General features: G+C 41.9%; 1 protein-coding gene and 1 long non-coding RNA gene across 23 annotated transcripts in view; one reads left to right on the top strand and one right to left on the bottom strand.

Annotated features, from left to right (window-relative positions):
- Window positions 1-286: 286 nt before the first annotated feature.
- Window positions 287-20,171, top strand: part of ptprdb (protein tyrosine phosphatase receptor type Db) — a 161,066-nt gene continuing 141,181 nt past the window's right edge. For 10 of the 22 annotated variants that reach the window (XM_031285775.2, XM_031285773.2, XM_036000261.1 and 7 more), the window contains exons 1-2: window positions 290-383; window positions 530-644. The gene's annotated coding sequence lies outside the window, so the exon portion shown is untranslated. Of the gene's footprint in view, window positions 384-529; window positions 645-20,171 lie in introns of all 22 variants that reach the window. The other 12 variants (XM_036000262.1, XM_031285777.2, XM_036000259.1 and 9 more) reach the window with 4 other exon arrangements.
- Window positions 3,577-12,772, bottom strand: LOC118494842. The gene is made up of 3 exons (XR_004897049.1): window positions 12,700-12,772; window positions 11,374-11,376; window positions 3,577-3,589 (listed from the first exon to the last, which is right to left on the bottom strand). It is a non-coding gene; the product is annotated as an uncharacterized LOC118494842 (long non-coding RNA).

The following is a 20,171-nucleotide window of genomic DNA, read 5'->3' as shown; positions in this document are numbered from 1 at the left end:
AAAAGTTATTAAGCAATATGAAGGGGAAAACAAAACAAAAAAACAATAATGAAATAAATTAAATTCTAAGACATCTTAATAAGACATATTTACTAAATATAGCTATAATATATATAAGACTATATGAAAATTAACACAATATTAGAATTGATTAACTGTATACAGTATATTTTTTACTTCGTATGTTATTCTCTCTCTCTCTCTCTCTCTCTCTCTCTCTCTCTCTCTCTCTCTCTCTCTCTCTCTCTCTCTCTCTCTCTCCTCCGGAGCTTATCTCGGTGAGCATCGTCAGCATCAGTTTGAAGTCAAATCTGACAGCCGCTGCCTTGCCCGGTCCTTTTTCCATCCCTTTCACTGGTGGTCATCCCATGCTCGTTTAAGAGGTACAGTTCCGGATCAGTGGGCTAACCGTGTGTAATTATTGATGTACTTTTTGGGTGGGGGGTTGACCTCAATTGCCGCCCGGGATGTAAGAGTCTATAGGCTGACGTGCTTTCTCTCAATGTGGTCTTACCTTTTCTCTTTGCAGTTTCAGTCGGGACTGTGGGAGCGCGTCTGATCGCTGTCTTCAACTTGGGGTGAAGAAAGACAGGGGGAAACTCCTCGGGATTCTCCGTACTCCGAGCTCTTTTTCGGATATTCTGGTGAGCACACTTTGACCAAGATTGTTGCTTGATTAAAAAAAAAAAATCCATTTAATCCATTTTCCGGGCAAAACGTCTGAAAGTGTTCCATCTTTTTTTGTTGCTGATTTTAAACGGGCGTGTCTAAAAGACCCGGGCACTTTTGTCTTCTTTTTAAGGATCAGCGTAAAACACTTAAAGAAGCGATTCATGAATTGTTTGCTCATGCTAAGAGCTGAAATAGACAGCGTGGTATCGCTGTATACTTTCTTTTAAATGTGTACCCCATGGCAACGAAGTTCGCGTTTATAGCCTATGCATGGGAATAAAACGTGGCCATTTGTGACAATTATCAGTCAGTGATTCCTATCGCGGAGGGTGAATAGAATAAAATACAGCCGTCCAGGGTGAGGGAGTGGGGGAGATATTAGGTGAGAGGATTGAGGAGTGTGAGAAGAATTTGAGGGATCCCTCAGGGAAGCGCTGCATCCCTTCTTTTATAAGAGGGATTTTATTACTCTTTTATTTCTCTACTATGATGACATTGCCTGATATTGTTTTAAAGCCTCTACTTGATATGCTATTGTCAGTGCCATTACTCCCTATATTCTACAGTACTGCTGGCTCTGCTGCAGGCAGAATTCTATGGGGCCATTTGCTGCTTTTATTGTCCTGTTTATCAATTAAGCTTGTCTATAATGGAGATATCACACTTCCTCCAACATAAAACATTACTCTCCCACACACCATCCGTTAGCATCTCACCTCCCACATAGCCACACTTGCTGTCCACAGCCGATTATCTGGTTATGTGCTACCATTTGCACTAATAGAGAGTCCCTACTTAATGTAATGACAACTCGATTTGTCAGCCCATGCACAACAGAGGGCCGCTTAAAGGCTCATAAGCGGTGTCATCAAGGGCAGATTGAGATGCCATAAAGACACAGAGGACATGACAAAGTGCCTGTGGAGGTTGTTTGAGTAGTTTGTGATGTGTTTTATTGTCGATGTACAGCATGGGGCTGTCATTGTGAAGCATGTACAAGAATGTGTGTGTCTTGGTGTCTTTGTGTGTGTGTGTGTGTGTGTGTGTGTGTGTGTGTGTGTGTGTGTGTGTGTGTCAGCTCTGCTCAGTCATGTGTATGCAAGAAAAGAATAAGTGAGCAAAAAGAAAAGATGGACAGAGAGAGAGGGAGAGAGAGAGAGAGAGAAAGAGAGGGAGGGAGGGAGAGAGAGAGAGAGAGAGAGAGGGAGGGAGGGAGAGAGAGAGAGAGAGAGAGAGAGAGAGAGAGAGGGAGAGAGAGATTATGCTAACTCAAAGTATTGGAGAAAGAGGAAAACCCATGTAAGCAGTTTTTCTTTTAGCTTATATATTTATATATTTAGCTGTCAGGGCCTTCAGTAGGTTCTTCTGGCTTTGACATGCTTGTCACCAGCATGAGATTTATATAAAAGAAGGCCACTGCTTATTTTAACTTAGCTTCGTGACTGTAAGACAAACAAGGGGAGGTTAAGAGGATTGATCAGACAAGACCACCAACTGAAATGCAAATGAGGGTGGCTTATAACTCAGGTAACATGAGAGGAAATTAGCTGGACAACAGTTTTGAGGGTCCGCTGTACTGTATCTCCAATCATTTTTTGCAGTGGCCTAAAAAAGCTATAGGTGAAAGCGCAGAAAGAAATGATACGCTATTAGTGGGGTGGGCTTATGGACATTTGATCATCAGAATGTATCTCATGTTTCTAGCTACATTAGTAGTAACGTATCAGAAGAAATGTTTTTCAATCGGTGAGTGTTTGTGTCATCCTTCCTCAATTTACATCCTGTACTCTCTTTAGCTTTGGTCTGGGATTCACACTAATGTTTCAGTAATGGTTTGACACTCATTGTAGATATGGCCAGGCATTAATGCAATGAACCAATCATTTAGCTTTGGCGACCCCCATCAGTTTTTTGTCAGGTGAAAATGAGATGATGTATTCTCAGATGATTTGCTGACACGGTGTCGCTGATGGCAGTCAAGATGATGCTGATGGTGGCAGTGTTGCTCTGGCTCTTTATAATACCGATCATCTGATTATCACTGATACTGATGATAAAAGTAGGTGCATTACATCATGGTGATAATGGTGTTACGGTGCTGCAGTCGAAAGGAGGGCGCTACATCTTACACCAGAATAAGATCAAAAATACTTGATTTCCCAGAATGCTCTTCATTCTAAGAGCTGTGCGAGTTATATTGGAACAGAGGCAAACAACGGGTTAAGGGGCTCTCACAAGAAGCGGACAAGTTAAGTATATTTTGACAGCATGAAAGAATGGATGGACTAGTATTCTGTGTTGTTATTGAGATGGGCTGGCAGCATCATCACAGTCTTAAGAACATGACAGTCCGTGCAAAATGGTAGCGGCATACAAAGCCAATCCTGATTTTTTCATGTGACAGATTGTGTTTTTTTTTCTTTCCTCCGGTTGTTGTTTGTTCTCTCAGACGCAGACGCACTAAATCACACATAACAGGCACATACTCAAATGTACTTATGCACATTATCTATTTTTTAACATGGAAACAAAGCAAAACAAATTGAACAAAGCGTTCAATGCATTCTCAGAAATACCCAAAACACATTGATGCAGGCCTGGAGTCACACTTGCCTACACACTAAGGTAAAACCTTATTGTGTCTTGGACGTATCAACCCATTCTGTCATACAGTACAGTCCATGGCCCTGGGCTTAAAAATATCTTACGTACAGACACACACCACAGACACACACAGTTTTAGCAGGGACAGCCCTAGTGTGCTGGCACCAAACCAAAGAGCTGGTGATAACGAGGTTGAAGTTAGTTAGGATTTTAGCTGCGCCTCAACCTCCTAACACCCTTTCTAAATCTGATTCATCCCAAAATGAGATGTTTTTCCAAGAGAGGGAGATGAAAACATTCTCTCTCTCCCTCTCTCTTTCTCTCTCCCTCCCTTCTTCCCATTCCAAATACAGTTGAGCTCACACCCCCTCCCCCTTTCTATTACTCTCATACTCTCACACACTATCTGTTTCACACCCCGTTCCTCCCTCCCGTTCTCTCACATCTTTCTCTTCTCTCCTCCCCTGGCACCTCGATGTGTTTCTCTTTAATTGAGATGCATTTCAATGTGGTGCAAATTAGCTTTCTACAGCTCCAGTCTAAACTTGCAACCTGTGCGTGTGTGTGTGTGTGCCTGTGCATGTATGTGCGCACTTGTAATCTATATATGTGTGTGTGTGTGTGTGTGTGTGTGTGTGTGTGTGTGTGTGTGTGTGTGTGAGAAAAGAATTCCCATGGTTGAAAGTGAAGGCGCTACCTTCCTGTTCATTTTCTCCAACGTGTCTTGTGATGCCTCCTCTCTCCCACAAACTTACATTTTTAGTACAGCATTAATAACATTCGCTGCATTGGACTCCTTTAGCATGTGTCTCTTGGCTGGAGGAATTTACTTGGCCCCCCTCTTCGGATTTGAATTCAGATCTGTGCATCTGAGAGATGACAACAGCTCATTAGGGAGATGGCCGGAAATCAGGAGGGTCAGAGGGGGGGTTATTAAGACATGTTTCAGTTATGCAATGCTTGTCTTCCTCAGCTGATTTGATCTGGTGCTCTTTGCTAAAGGGAAAGGCTGGCTGGTGACATTCTGTACACTGTGCAGGGTGAGGGCATAAATGCAGGGTAGCTAATGTATTAAAAATCATGTTTTGAGTAACAAGCAAATCATTGCCAGTTTATGGGTTCATGTGAGTGTTCTCTTCTTTTGAGAAACTTGAAAATTATCTAAAAATGAGAATGCTGGTTTCTAACCTGGGGGTAAATCTGAGGAGTTACAAGAAGATTAGCAAGATGGGAAAAAAAACAAAAAACATTTGTGCTATACAACTAAACAACTAATCTTTGCTTTTTTTATTGTGAAATACTGGATTGTTTTAACTTTTCATGCCCTTTAAAATGCTTCAAAAAAATAATCTGAGATAATTATTCTTTAGTTGAACCTGTGATACGTGTACAAGTACAAGTAGTAGACATTGATTTTTTTTTTTCCAAGGGTCTAATGCCAAAGAGGTCGGCGACCGCTCAGCATGCAGCCTCAATATAACCTTTCTCTGTGATAAAAGTTCAGAAGAAAGGGAGTTACATTTGGTAATGTGCATTTATCTCACCCAGTGGCAGTATCTTGAAGCAGGTTTTGCCAGGTGCTCTCTGGTGTGTGCATGTCCGTGTGTATGCATGTGTGCGCAGTGTGAACATGGCATGGTGCATCTTGTGCCACTTTGTGTCTGTGTATGCGTATGTATGCGCACATGCATGTGAGAGAGCGAGAGGAGTCGTTAGGGAGAGTGATGCTGACAGTGGGGTGACCTTGGGGCTGCCAGTCTTCCTCCTGTCGATGAAGGGGATGACTTAGTGCCTCCCTCCCAACCCATGATGGCTCATTTATTATCATTAGGCACACAGTCAAAAGATGCTGCTCAGGCCCTCAAAACAGAGTCTGTGGATGTGTGCGCTTGTCTCTGTGTGTGTATCATTGAGAGTGAGAGACAACAGGACAGAGAGAAAAGTCTTATCTCTTGTGATAAGTGCTGCTGTCTGAGCATATGTGTCTGTCAGCTTGTGTCTGTCACAGGTGCGCCTGCCTTTGTGTTAGCTTCTGAACGTGCGTTTATACAAATCTTGACGACAGACGCATTGCCTGTCAGTCCACATCTGCCTGTGAGGCGCGCCTCCCTGCCTGCTTACCATGCACCATAAACAACAGTTCATGTCATAACCCTAACCTTACGTCACCTCAGCCAGCCAGTGAGTAACATCAGTGGTATATGGGTACATCAGGGCGGCCTCTGTGCTATCGTTTCTCAACGTGATGGATGGAGACTTCTGCAGGCCAGTCAATACCCAATCTGAGCCCCACTGTCCTGATTTAAGATACAGCAGCACCCAGGTGACACACTCAGAGGTTCGCCACTTTAATCACTCTGAGCATCAACTCTACACTGCCAAGATTGGTGTGTGTGTGTGTGTGTGTGTGTGTGTGTGTGTGTGTGTGTGTGTGTGTGTGCGTGTGTGTGTGTGTGTGTGTGTGTGTGTGTGTGTGTGTGTGTGTGTGTGTGTGTTTGTATTAGTATCTCACTCAGTCAAGCACTGCTGTAATCACACAACGATCGGCAAGTGCCTGCACTTCTGACAGAGTTCACATTTCTTATGAATTTAAAGGGAGTCACATAAATAATGTTCACAGGGGATGATTTATACTACATGTGTAGTTTGAACAGCAACAGATAACATACATATAGAGTTATCTTAAAGGGAATAAAATTTGTAAGAAGCCTTGTGTCAACTGAAAGTTCTCATACAGCAACCCTGTCTCCTACCAAACATGATTATACCGGTATACTTCAAATGGCTTTGACAAATGGATGATATGTAATTCTGTGTGGTTTAAATTCAATGTTTTGTTTCCAATCCATGAAGAGAGAGAGAGAGAGAGAGAGAGAGAGAGAGAGAGAGAGAGAGAGAGAGAGAGAGAGAGAGAGAGAGAGAGAGAGAGAGAGAGAGAGAGGGAGGGAGAGAGAGAGAGGGAGGGGTGGATGATTGGGCATACAAACCATACAGGACTTAGAAGTGGGATTTGTGACCTGTGTCCCACATGTTGTTATGTTGGTTAAAGACGGAAATATTGTGGTATTGATTAAATATTAATAACATCAATGCATTCATTCAGTCAGTTACTTTTTCAACATTTAACCAAGGCCATTACCACCCAAACATAAACCAGTTGCCTAAACAAACCCTTAAAAACATTGCTTAGTTGTATCTGAATGTAATTTTTATTAGACATGGTTGCATTCACATATGTCCAAATCTATTGTGCTTTATGCAAGGGTGGAAAAGTGAGAATGCTTCGTGAGTGTAAAGGTGGGCAACTTAATTTGGGTATCCTAAATATGTACAATCTCCCTGCTGTTTCAGTTGATGAGCGCATCATGCAGGAGAAAACGCTTCAGTACGTGCGGTAATCAAGGGAAGATTGTGTTTGTATGAGTGAGCGGTTGCATATCCCTACTTTATCAGAGAGTAATCTGTTTGCACTGGTTCAAATTGTCCCCCCTTGACATGTCATCATTCACATACATGCACAACACATACTTAGTTGTGTACATAGAAACACACTTGCACACACACACACACACACACACACACACACACACACACACACACACACACACACACACACACACACACACACACATACACACACACATCCACAGCCCTCCCCTCCAGCCCCTCCACTTTGGCTGTTAGTCTAATTTATGAGGTGCCGTTAATTTGGCCTAAACGTTCGTTGCGAGACCTCCCTCCTCTCTCATCCCATGCATCCCTCCTTCTCATCCTCCCTCTCATCAGTCACTCGGCAGAGTAAATCAGAGGGGTGGTATTGCACAGCAGGCAATACATAGACTGGACACCTTGACTAATATACCGCTGTCCTTCTCCCTCCCTCTCTCTCTCTCCCTGTCTATCTAACTCTCTCTGTCCCTCCATCTCTCTTGCCCACTGTCTGAATCAAACTTGGCTCCTCTCCTCTCATCTCTTTCTCTTGGCCACTTCCTCATTACTATCTACACTTATTTCACCTCTCCTATGTTTGTTTCCTGTGCACTTACTCTCCACCCTTCTGCTTTTCCCCCACCCACTGTCTCTCCATAATTTTGTCCTCTGCCTTCTTCCTCTAATCTCTTTCACTCCCTTACCTTTCTTACTTTGCCTTTCTCCTACTTGCCTCCTCCCCCGTTCTCCTGTTCTCATGTTAGGTGTAAATTTAGAACAGAAGGCATGAGGGGTGTGTGTGTGTGTGTGTGTGTGTGTGTGTGTGTGAAAGAGAAACTACATGAAAGCTTCTCAGAGTCCGCATACAGTGCTCAGATGGTGCTGATTAAAAACCTAAAGCCTTGGTTTTCAACCACATTTAGGATTCACATAAAATCAGATACACACACTCACATTCAATCGGTTACACACACACACACACACACACACACACACACACACACACACATGTGCACACATGCATTAACACATTAACACACGCACACACACACGTTCCCCCCTCATTATCTTCCTCTTATTTCTCTCTTTTGCTCCTTTTGCTCCCTACTTCTGTCGTTGTCTTTTTTTTTTCTATCTCTGTGTCTCACTCTCACCACAAACATATACTGTAGTGACCGGCTGTGGGTGATTTTTTTTCCTGATACAGTGGAAGTGAACAGAAAGAGCATCAGGCACCTGAGACTCCCTCATTGCTTTACGCCACATTGTTCTCCCTAATTCCATACACAGCACACACTTGGGAGTATGCATTGTTCTGGACTGCAAGGCACATCTAATACATCACTGTGCATCTCTCCACCTCTTTCTCTTGTCTCATGTTGTCTCTTTTACATCTTTCACCCCACTCTAAATAGTTCTTGAATTCATCTATTTATTTTTCTTCTGGTTCGTCGCTCTCTCATGCACACCCATCTACTGGCCCCCTCTCTGTCCCTTCTCCTCTCCCATAGCACAAAGGGCTTAGCTCCCTCTCAATAAATGTAACAACATCTAGCCTCCTGTTCTCTGCCATACACCCCCTCCCTCACCATCTCTCCCCCCCCCCCCCCTCTTCTCTCTCTGTCACTCTCTCTCAGCGGGCTTCCTACTAGTGCACACTTATAGTCACAAGATAAAGCATGCTACCTCTGCCTTATCCCTCTGTGTATTATATAAAGCCATCGTGGTTATCAGGCAAGAACACCATAAAACACTGCCTCATTCTATATAAAGATCAGACTCTCTTTAGAGTAAAGAATTGACTTAATTAGAATAGAACCAGCCAGAAATTTTCTTAAGCTAAGATACCAATTTATATAGATATATATATATATATATATATATATATATATATCCATTTTTTTACATAAACAACATTTTGACATTCTTATTTTGTATTGTTTACTTAACAAGGACAATGCAAAGCTCATTTTCATCTGTGAGCCCAGTGCAAGTGCCTCCAGTGAGGCAGAGATTGACGCTGTAAAAAAGATTTAATAGTCGTAGCGAATTAAAAGATTTTGCCTTAAAACAAACACAGTAAGATAACATTATTACAGCCACATTTAAAACAGACTACAAAAGTGTCCAATTACCTACTCTAACATCGGTAATCTACACATCGACATCGACACAAATTATAAACTTAAATTAAAAATGGAGGGCTGCAACAATTAGTCAATCGACAACTATTTTGATAATCGATAATGATTTTTGACTAATTGTTTAAGAAATTAAAACGTTAAATGTTCTGATTCCAGCTTATCCAATGTGATTATTTGCTGGTTTTCTTATTCAGTTCAATTAGTGTTGGGGTTTGAATAGTTGTTGGATAAAACAAGACATTTTATACACAAAAGTATTAATTGATTAATTAAGAAAATTGGCAGATTAATCGATAATTGATGTAATTGTTAGTCACCGCTCTAAAGAAAGCAAGGGTTAAATAAACATAAAATGTAACCCAGAAAAACTTCTAATGAAATGTGTTGTTATACATACATACAGTACCTGCCAACATTCATACTGATATATCCATGATAGGCCTTGACACAATAGAAACAAATATAGAAAAGAATAGCAGTTTTGAAGGCTTTATACCGTATATACATGTAGAACAGAAAAGTTAACCAGTGCATTTCAGTGGGAGCTCTTGTTAGATATATATTGCGTACTCGTCCATGCAAGTGACTTGTGAAATTTAATTCACCAATTAGTACATTCAGGTCGTGTTCTTTGGGATCATCAGGATAAATCAGGACTTATCAGATTCTGAAAATACTGGCAGCTCGCTAAAACAGTCAGGCAAGTACAGAATAATGAATTATTACCATATAAAAAATTATATTCAATTAGTTTTTTCGAGGATTGCTGGACACAATAGTTATTTTACTCTTGAAAAGCATTCAACACGGATATAATGTAATAATATATGGATTTATACATGTGAAAAGCACATCCTTTATTTCACAACTCCCCATTCACCACGGTTCAACACTTTTGACTTAAATAAAAATGTAATGACGGACATGAAATTCGCAAATTAAGTATGAATTTGGTGCATTTTCTTGTGTGAATCCATTATGTGGCTGTATCCCTGTGAGATCTCTGGGAGGCAGGCCAAGTGTCTCTGGCTGAGCCATCTCTGTTCGCTGTGTGTCTGTTCAGTCAGCCACATAGAAGACGGATAGAACCACCAGTCTGCTCACCCCTCCAGTTGCACCAATGTAATCAGACCTCAGCAGCCATAAAACACCGACTATGGACACACTGCCTAGCCCGCTGTCACACAAACACACACCCACACGCCGAAACACAATCCCAAGTACACAGATACAGACAAATGAATGCAGGTGTAGACTTGCGCATAAGGACAGATTTTGGGTGCGCAAGCGTAGACACAAGCTGCAAACACACAAATATGAAAGATTGTGCTGTTACATTGACTCACACATGCATATATGTACACACTGACACATATAGGCACACACACGTAACTTAAAGTGAGGCGTCGAGTGCTGAGTGGTGATCCTCTATAATTTGAAGCTCTTGCCCAACATGCCCCACTCTGCTGGGGCAGAAAGGATGTCTTCTGGCCCAGGGGGGGGTCTTCATCATCTGGCTCATCCTGCCACCGTGTGCCATCGTGTGTGTGTGTGTGTGTGTGTGTGTGTGTGTGTGTGTGTGTGTGTGTGTGTGTGCGTGTGCATGTGCGTGTGCGTGCGTGCGTGTGTGTGTGTGTGAGTTATGTGAAAGCTTGTGTCTTTATCTCCCTCCCTCACTGTCTCTTCCCCTCCATCACTCTTTTAGCACCTCTATCAGTGTCTGTTTCACCCCTCACCACCGCCTGCGTCTCGGGCCACTTTGTGTCTGTTTGTCTTTTTGTTATCTTGTATCTTTTGTTCTCCTCCTCGGCAAACTAACACTCAGTGTCTCCCTCTTCCATCTCCTCGTCTTTCGTCACTCTCTCTCTCCAGCTTTGTGGTGTGAACGATGGTGGATGACTGCTTTAGGAGATTTACTGCTGGATCCTGTCTCTGTCAGGTGTCAAAACGAAAGGAAAGCAATGAAAGGGGGAAGAGAGGGAGAAGCAGATGGAAGATAGAGCAGTACACATGGAGATGAAGGAGGGAGAGAGGGAAAGGAAATGGAATCAGCGGATGAGGGTAAAGAAAGGGATAAGAAAGAGAAGATTATGCAGAGGAACCTAGAATGAGAAGAAACATTTGAAAAGAGTATAGAATAGAAAGAGAGGCTACACTATGTTTTTAAAAACAGTCTCTGAATATAGTTAGAAATGAGTCTCCCTTCTCTCTTACTTTCCTTCTTCTTCCTCAGTTTCTCACCCAAACAAGTGAATTCATGCTCTCAGGTCAAGGTGAAACTTGCATTCACACTGACCAGAAATCAATTTGTGTTCCTCTGTAAATGCGAAGATTTGCTGATCTCACATTCTTGTGTAAAACCGACTCTCTCAACAGTTCAGTGCTGTGGGTTTTGTGAGGGGTTAAAGTTGCGGCTGAAGGGTCACTGTGAATGTGTTTAACCCACTAAAAGACCATTCATACTCTGTAATGGCTCCCAAGAGGAAACACACACATACAGTTCATCTTCAAAGACCAGACTGACTGCCTTTGCAGCATAACATATATTCACATCACATATACACACATTACTTTTGCTATGCTTGTGAGGGCCATCCATTTATCTCTTTTTCTGTAATTCTAACATTATTTGTCACTATAATATAATTCACAGTGGCAGGGTACATTGCATTTTGATCAATTGACCCTAATGGAACCAAATCAGAGTAAACTGAATCATCTATTATGTCACTTGTACGTAATTTTGTCTAGTTATTCACTTCCTCTTTGGCATATACTAACATATGTTTCCATAGGTCCCATTGTTCCATGGTTACATGGTCAACTAAACTAAAATAGTTCCAAAAACACATTGTGGCTACAACATATTGAATTAATATCTGAAGATCCAGTTTGGTCATAATACAAATTTCACATTAATTCAATGAAATGCTTTCAGTTGTTTCATGTACAGATTTAAGTGCAAACATCTAGTATATTAGCTGTGTTGTTGAGAAATTGCTCATAAAGTGCAACTGCTCCACATCCTGTTAAGCCAAAAATAGCCTTGCATCAAAACAACACAAGGGGCTGCACAGGTGTGGGAGTGAGGCTACAGGTACTGGTGAGAAGATGAGATACAAACCAGGACATCCAGATTAAAGCCATATCATGTAACAAGACACTGCACAGCAGTTTATACTGTACTCCTATGAGGAAGGATTTTACAACTCTGCAAAGTTGTCAGCAATAATTTGCTCCTCCGTCTAGACACTTCTGAGTTAAACAGCTGGATTAGCATGGTGCCACATAGCACACAACTATAGATTTACAGACCAACACTCTCCATTCCCCACAGCACCAAATCATCTATCTATAAGAAACATACAGATGACGTGTGTCTGCAACTGTCTTTTGCAAATGGACTTTTAGTATTAAAATGTGACTCTGTGATCACACCAGGATGAATTTATTGTCAGGCTTGTACACTCTGTGACTGGTGGTCAGGTTCACACTATATTAGTCTTTCAGTGACAACGATGCTGGCAGCAATGTCAGCACAATCTGGACACCTAATGTCATTAAAACATGGCTCATCTTCAGAAGGCTCCTGCTTACAATGAACACTTTTTTTCCCAGATAGAGTATAAGAATGGTAAATACCAATGAATGCATTGTTCAGACTATTATTATTATTCAGATTTGAGTTAACCATGTGCAATGAAGAGTTGATACCAAAACTGAGCATCTCAGTATTCAGATCTCAGACTTATCAGTGGACTTAGGCCTAGCCACTCAGAGTTATGAGGAATTTCCCCCCAAATAATAAGTAGCATGTATTAGCATGTGACTGATTTAGCATCCCTCCCACTCCCACTGCCTTTCCCTTTCTACATCCATGGTCTTTCCCCTGTCCTGTGCATGAGCACGGACGGAATATTTTTATGTGGATAGTTCTGAGACACTTTGTTTGTTTCCCATTGACAGAGCCACGACTGGATTTTAAATCCAGTGCACACATATAACAAATAGCTAGCAGGCCGCCGTGAGGAGATATTCGCTGAATTTGACCAAAAATTGTATTGGATTACAATCGCAGATTCCATCTTTTAACCTGTATAACTTAAATGTTTTATTATTATTTCTATTGCAATAAACAGCATACATGTATTGCACAGGTAAATGAAAACTCTTCATAAGATTTGTTCTCCCATGGACAGCAAAAAAAAACAACTCACATTTACACGCAGAGATGTTCAACACAAAAACATGGTAAACGTGTGTGCACGCATGAATGGTCACATTATGTGCTGTGGAGAAAAAAACTGAAAACCATTGCGAGAGAGAGCAGACAAGGAGATGGTTTGAGGCACCCATCTGTCAGAGAAAAAGAGGAGAGACGGGCTGAGAGACAGACAGAGTTGAGAGAGTGAAGGCGGGCAAAACAGCATGTGAAAGTACAGACACGGGTTGTGAGACAGACAAAAAACAGAGGGGGGGAAGCAACAGAGTACAGAGACAGAGAGGACACAGAGACAGGAAGAGGAAGTGAAAGACGGCAGCCTGAGAGAGTGACAGAGTGCAGTCCTGAGAGAGAGAGTGTGTGGGTGAATGTGAGAGCAGTGCTAGCTAACTCGTCTGTCAATCTGAATCTGTGATTGACACCTAGGGGTCCGGCGCTCCTCTCTTAGCCCACTGGCTCTTCCTGTCAGGATGTCAGGGTCAGGGTCACACACGCACACACACACACACACACACACACACACACACACACACACACACACACACACACACACACACATAACAAGAACACAAGTTTTGTGATAGACAAACACATCCTTACATGATATGAAAATGGTGTGGTTGTGCATATGTGCGTTTAAGGGGGCCCTTTTGTGTCTACACACATATACATACACACACACACACACACACACACACACACACACACACACACACACACTAACAGCAGACACAAATGCAGGCGTAGTCTAGCAGAGGCGATGTCTCCTGTTGGGTCCACTCTTGCTGACTGGACCTTAACCATTGACATAACCTTTGACCTTTACACTGTCAGCAATACATTCTTTAACTGGACCTATCTTTCACATCAGTGCGTGCGTGTGTAAGTGCGTGCATGCATGTGTCAGAAAACATTGCATGAACATAGTACAATTTCAGAATATCCCTAAATATCTTACCTTTGAAATTAGAAGACAGACAGACAGAAAAGTATTTTCATGAAGTTTTCCCCCAGTTTTTCCTTATAAAGAAGCTAATTTCCATAGATCATTTAAGCACAAAATGGCTTGGATTTAATTCTGAAATTGCTACGTATATAATTATCCATGTCCTTGTAGGTACACGGTAGGGGACAAAATTGTTAAGTTATTTTTTTATTTTTTTTGTATGTCTTTCTTACAGTGTGAAAGTCAAGTGAAAACTTTCTTTTATGCATGCATATAATTAACGTATATTGAAAGACATGATCAAACCAAAAGGCAAATCTGTGCATATTTAATGACAGATGGCGTTTTTTGCATAATGTACAGCTATATACGGTGGCCGACAGGGGCAAACGCCCTGCAACTTAAGAAAACACACGCAAATAAACAAAACACAAGCAAATTAAGAAAACAACTTCATTAATTTGACAATATAAAAAAAAAAAAAAACGATGCAAAAAGAAAAGCACGCAAACCCCGAAAAAAGAAGCGATGCAAAAAGAAAAACAACTTCATTAATTTGACAACACATGCGCAGCATTCAGCAAACGCGCTGCAAATACCACAACACAACCAAATACATAAACGCGCTGCAAATACACACAACACAACCAAATAGATGCAAATATGAAACGATGCAAAAAGAAAAGCACACAAACCCAGAAAACAAAGCATCCAGATTACACAACGGAAGGTCTCCAGACCTCTAGAGGGAGCAGCTAGTGGAACAGCTGGATTTTCGACCCCACGGGGAGAGAGCGCTCTGCCTTTTTATTAGAGTCAGGTATGGCTGCAGCCTGGAGAACTCCATAGACTGTATATTAAATTCATATTATTATTATTATTAATAACATAATATATTAATAATATACAGTCTATGCTCCCATCTCATGCCCTCCCGGCTGGTGCCGTCCCCGAGCTTTGGCTTTTCAAAATAAAAGCTTGCGTCTGGTCCGCTATGTGTTTGTACTTTGGTGTGTTGGATGTTTTTGAACTAAACGGCAATCTAAACGGCAATCATGCTAATAAATACAATAACTTTTTCAGCAGATGTCTTACTTACAACACGTTGGAGTTAGCAAAGCAGTTTTGTGTTTATATGTGCGAGCGGGATTTATTCAGTTTGATAAATCCCACGGTAAATTGGCTGGTTTTTGTATTTCAAGAGCGAATTGCTCCACAATATGAATACAGATTGATCACTTATTTTGTTGGTAACCGTTGTTGTATAATCACAATATTACACTTGAGGAGGCCTATACTTCAGTAATGCGCCTTTCGGACCTTGAAATGAAACCCTCTCATGTAATATGGCTTAAACAAACGTCAACGTTAAACGCTGATGCAGTTTTAAATGTTTTATCACCACGAGTTTACAGACGTCTCTGCTGATTGAGTATCAGCTGTGACCTGAGCCGAGACACACCCACCAAACGAGAGAAAACATATCTCAAACATAGACTTAATATTTACAGTCTACGCAGTTTCTCTCTCTCTCTCTCTCTCTCTCTCTCTCTCTCTCTCTCTTCCTCTCTCTCTCTCTCTCTTCCTCCCTCCCTCCCCGTGGGGTCGAAAATCCAGCTGTTCCACTAGCTGCTCCCTCTAGAAGCCTGGAGAACTTCCGTTGTGTAATCTGGATGCTGCGTTTTTTTGTTGCATTTGTTTTCTGGGTTTGTGTGCTTTTCTTTTTGCATCGTTTCATATTTGCAGCGTGTTTATCTATTTGGTTGTGTTGTGTGTATTTGCAGCGCGTTTATGTATTTGGTTGTGTTGTGATATTTGCAGTGCGTTTGCTGAATGCTGCGCATGTGTTGTCAAATTAATGAAGTTGTTTTTCTTTTTGCATCGCTTCTTTTTTCAGGGTTTGCGTGCTTTTCTTTTTGCATCATTTTTTATTTGCAGTGCGTTTATGTATTTGGTTGTGTTGTGTGCATTTGCAGCGCATTTGCTGAATGCTGCACGTGTTGTCAAATTAATGAAGTTGTTTTCTTAATTTGCTTGTGTTTTGTCTATTTGCGTTTGTTTTCTTAAGTTGCAGGGCGTTTGCCTCTGTCGGCCACCGTAGCTATAGATTTAAAAAAAACACAAGTATTTATATTCATGGTTATTTAAAAAATAACTAATGATCTTAGATAAGTTTTCATCATCATTGACCTTCCCAAAATTCACCAACCAGTTTGAGCTGCAATGTCAGTTTTAAAATCACACATACACATTTCATAACACATTTCATTACACATTTCTTAATCAGTGCAGGAACACCCCTGCATTAGCAGTGGTGTGGAGACAGCTGATCTGTCTAAGCAGCTTTCGTTAATGGAAGGAGATGTGATGTGTTCTTACATTACATGTATCTGTGTAGCTTTTATGTCTTTTTTTAAAATATCACATGCACACACACATTCACCCTAATGAGAGGGAGTGTACATCTGGCAGTCTGTATGTGTGTGTATGTTTAAGTTTGTGTGTGTGCATCAGTAGGGGTTTGTGACTAATGGGGTCATTATTGATGCTGAGTCAGGATTACCGCTGATTGCAATGGTTGGATACTGACCTAACGAGTGTACAAATACACACCTCACATGTGCATACACACTCTCTCCCTCTGTGTCTCTCTTACCCACATGCACATGCACATGCACACACACACACACACACACACACACACACACACACACCCCCACAGACACACACATTTTCATTTCTTTCAGGCTCTCATAGGTGCACTTATGCACATAAACCTCCCACCTCAGCTAATTAACTTACTCACCCAGCCATCCCTCTCTCAACCTCTCTAGACCTCCTTTGCTCTTGCTCACACACACACACACACACACACACACACACACACACACACACACACACACACCTAAACATGATATACTGTAAGTACACACACTGGTACATACAGTACTGTACATAAACATATAGTTAAATTACACATTTACCAGACGGAAGAATTTGTTTGGTTAGAAACAGCTGTGAGAAAACTCACTCCATTATGTGTTCCCAGGCACATAGCCCAGGCTCAATGCAACGAGCTATGTTCCAAGCATTACATCAGACAAAACCAGTGCCAGAAATTGGCCAGTATTGAGATTAGTCCACATGAGTACCCTTACTTACTTCTTATTGCGTACCGCCACCTCCTGTGGTGAGTAGGTACGCACCCTTAAACACCTGCGCAACGCATTCTCATGAACGGGTTTGTATGATATTGTTGTATCTGATGATATATAACTGTGACTTATGTTTAATTATGCCTACATATATTCAATTCAAATGTATTCCATATTGTACTATGTTATTGAGGTTATGGTGAGAGAGTTGGGGCCCTGTGTATAAGAGAGGATGCAGATGCTGGGTCTGGAACAATGACAGGAAAGGGGTCCATACATCCTGGTAAATGTGTATTCTGTCATTCTATGGCGAATAACCAGTTTAGGCACAGTCAACTAATGACCTTGGAGAGGCCTACAGGAAATCTATATGTAACAGCGTATGAGAATAAGATTATGCTATGAGGTTGATTACATTAGCAGAGGGGCCCCAGGAACACACATACACCCTCCCACATTTAGGTCATATAATGCATAGAATAAATACCCTGTGTTAACAGCAGAACGCCAGAGCGGCAAATTTTGTAGATTGGGTCGGTCGTCTCTCCAGATATCCATGGGTCTGTTAAATTGATGCTGAATCTTTGCTTGTAATAAACCTTTTTATAATCAAGATCAGTGTCTACGAAGTTCCTTCTCCATACAACGGCGACACAGTGCTGCAACTGAAATATACCACAATATCATATGAAAGGTTATGCATACTAAATCGTATGATATCTTACGAAAACTAGGAGACCTCTGCCTGGGCACGTGACATTGGCTACAGAGCTCCCTGCTACAGAGAGGCAGTTGCTAGCTGTATAAGCCGCTACAGAGCTTCGTGCCGCCGACTACCGTGCTCTGCAATGTCCTCCGTCAGGTCAGCGGTAGATGGTGGTTCAGTTACCTGAGAATAGGTGCCTGTGAGCCAGGTACAGAGCACCGCGAGTTGCCAGTCGTGGTGCTCTGTCAGGTCAACGGTAGTTGGTGGTTCTGTTACCCCAGAATAGGTGACGGTCATTTCAGCGGAGATTGCGGTTAAGTTTAGGCAAGAAAAGTGAGCGTTATGCAGCGACGAAGGCACCAAAACGACTAGTTAAGTTTAGGAAAAGATTGTGGTTTGTATTAAAACACTCCCAAGGAACACGCATTTCCCGGGTGAAAGTCTTTTGTTTTTCAGTTAAGCAAACTCCGCTCCCTGGCTTGTAAGTCCTGTATGTTACAAGCCAGGGTCCTGTATGTCCCTACGAGGCCAGCCACGTTCTTATACAGCAGCAGTCAATGTGGTGCGTGTAAATCATACGAATTACAGCGCTTAACTTTTCGTAGCTTTTCGAACGTATGGTTCATGAGAACAGGCTGTGTAAACAACTGGCTCGCTTAATGGTGAGAAAAAAGCGCTGAAAATCTCATTGTTAACATGGATAATTGTATTGGATAAACCATTTATTGGAACCCTGGTCGCTGGTAAAAGCTGCAATGCAACTGTCCCACCGCCCAACACAGGAGAACAACTGTGATCCAGTGTGCAGCCCACGGCCGGGAGCATGGTGGCGGTGACCAAATCCCGCACACCAGACCAGCAAGCCCCGGTATGTACATGGCAAGTGTAGCCGAAGCAACGGTTTGCGTCTGTGGCAGAAAGAGTTTATCGGTGTTTTAAGCCCCCAACGTCTCCTTCCAGGCAGCACTGCCTGGAAGGCACTAGGATTAGGCAATGGTTATGGTTAGGGTTAAGGTCAGGGTTAGGTGCCTTGAAGTCAATGGTCGCAGCGCTGCCAGGAAGGAGACGTTACTATCTATCGAGCACAGAAAGACATTTAGAAGAAGTTTGTAAAAGCAGTGGAGAGAGCGCCCAACAGGACACCAGACTTTTTTGCTCTGTGTGCTCTGCTTCTCATTACCAGGGGTGCGTGCATGCTGCTGACATGCAAGTGCTCGCTCCAAACAAACCACTTTCAATTCATATTCTACAACCCTGCACCACTTATGCAATAAGAAGCTATTCTTTTTATACCTGTGTCTTAATTGGTTGCATGTTTTCATACAAAAGGAGCTTTTACACCCAACCTTAAAATGATGCGTGGCTGTCTTTGGAAAACCATAGCCACAGTGGCTGGTGAGCAAAAAAGTTAATGTCACAAAAATACATGGGAAGTAATATATAACCAAGATATGCATACAAATACACCCAAGACACATGATGATGATGTCATGCAACTGCTGAATAAGAGTATTGGCATCTTTTTTGATCCAATTCAGGCACTGGACAAAACCCCTAAAAAGTCCAACTTTGACATTAACATTATTTTTAATTAGAAAAAGGGAGAACTAAATGTTATTGCAGTCAGACTTTAAAGGAAAACTTCACCAATTGTACATATAGCCTAAAGATCAGAGTCATCTGGGATACTCAGCCCAGTGTCATGTAGCTCTAGAGGAGATTTGTCAAGTCAGAGAAAATAACCATGATGTCATCCTATGTTACAAACTGGCATTTACCTGGCAGGTATGGTCTAACAAAAAGATGTGATTGGTTACATCATGGGAAATGTTGGATTCAGTATGTTTGGAGCTTGCTCTATATCGTCAGCCTCTGCTGCTTCAGTTTGGTCGATTCTTGTTTTTTGCCAAGCTAGAGTCATGGCTCCAGACTTTGGTCCAGGCTGAAGTATCTGAACTATTCCACAGATTGCCATGCCATTTTGTACAGACATTCATGTTCCCTAGAGGATGAATCCTGCAGACTTTGGTGATTCGTTCGCTATACCTCTAGCATCACCGTTAGGTCAAAGTTTCCACTTATGCAGCAAAATATTTCTACTACAAGATGATTGGCACTCATTTCTGGTACAGACGTTCATGGTTTCCAGATAATGTCATAGATTTATAACACTTGTTTTATAGCTATGGATGATGTCTTCTAATGACTTTAATGATCCCCTGACGTTTTTTCTAGGGTCACCAGCAGGTTGACATTTGTATCTCGAGGGGCAGCACCAAGCATGCATTTGAAA

This window comes from Sander lucioperca, chromosome 4, assembly GCF_008315115.2.
Source record: "Sander lucioperca isolate FBNREF2018 chromosome 4, SLUC_FBN_1.2, whole genome shotgun sequence".
Classification (NCBI taxonomy): Eukaryota; Metazoa; Chordata; class Actinopteri; order Perciformes; family Percidae; genus Sander; species Sander lucioperca.
Note: the sequence above shows the minus strand (reverse complement) of the source record. Positions and strands in the feature narration are given on the sequence as shown.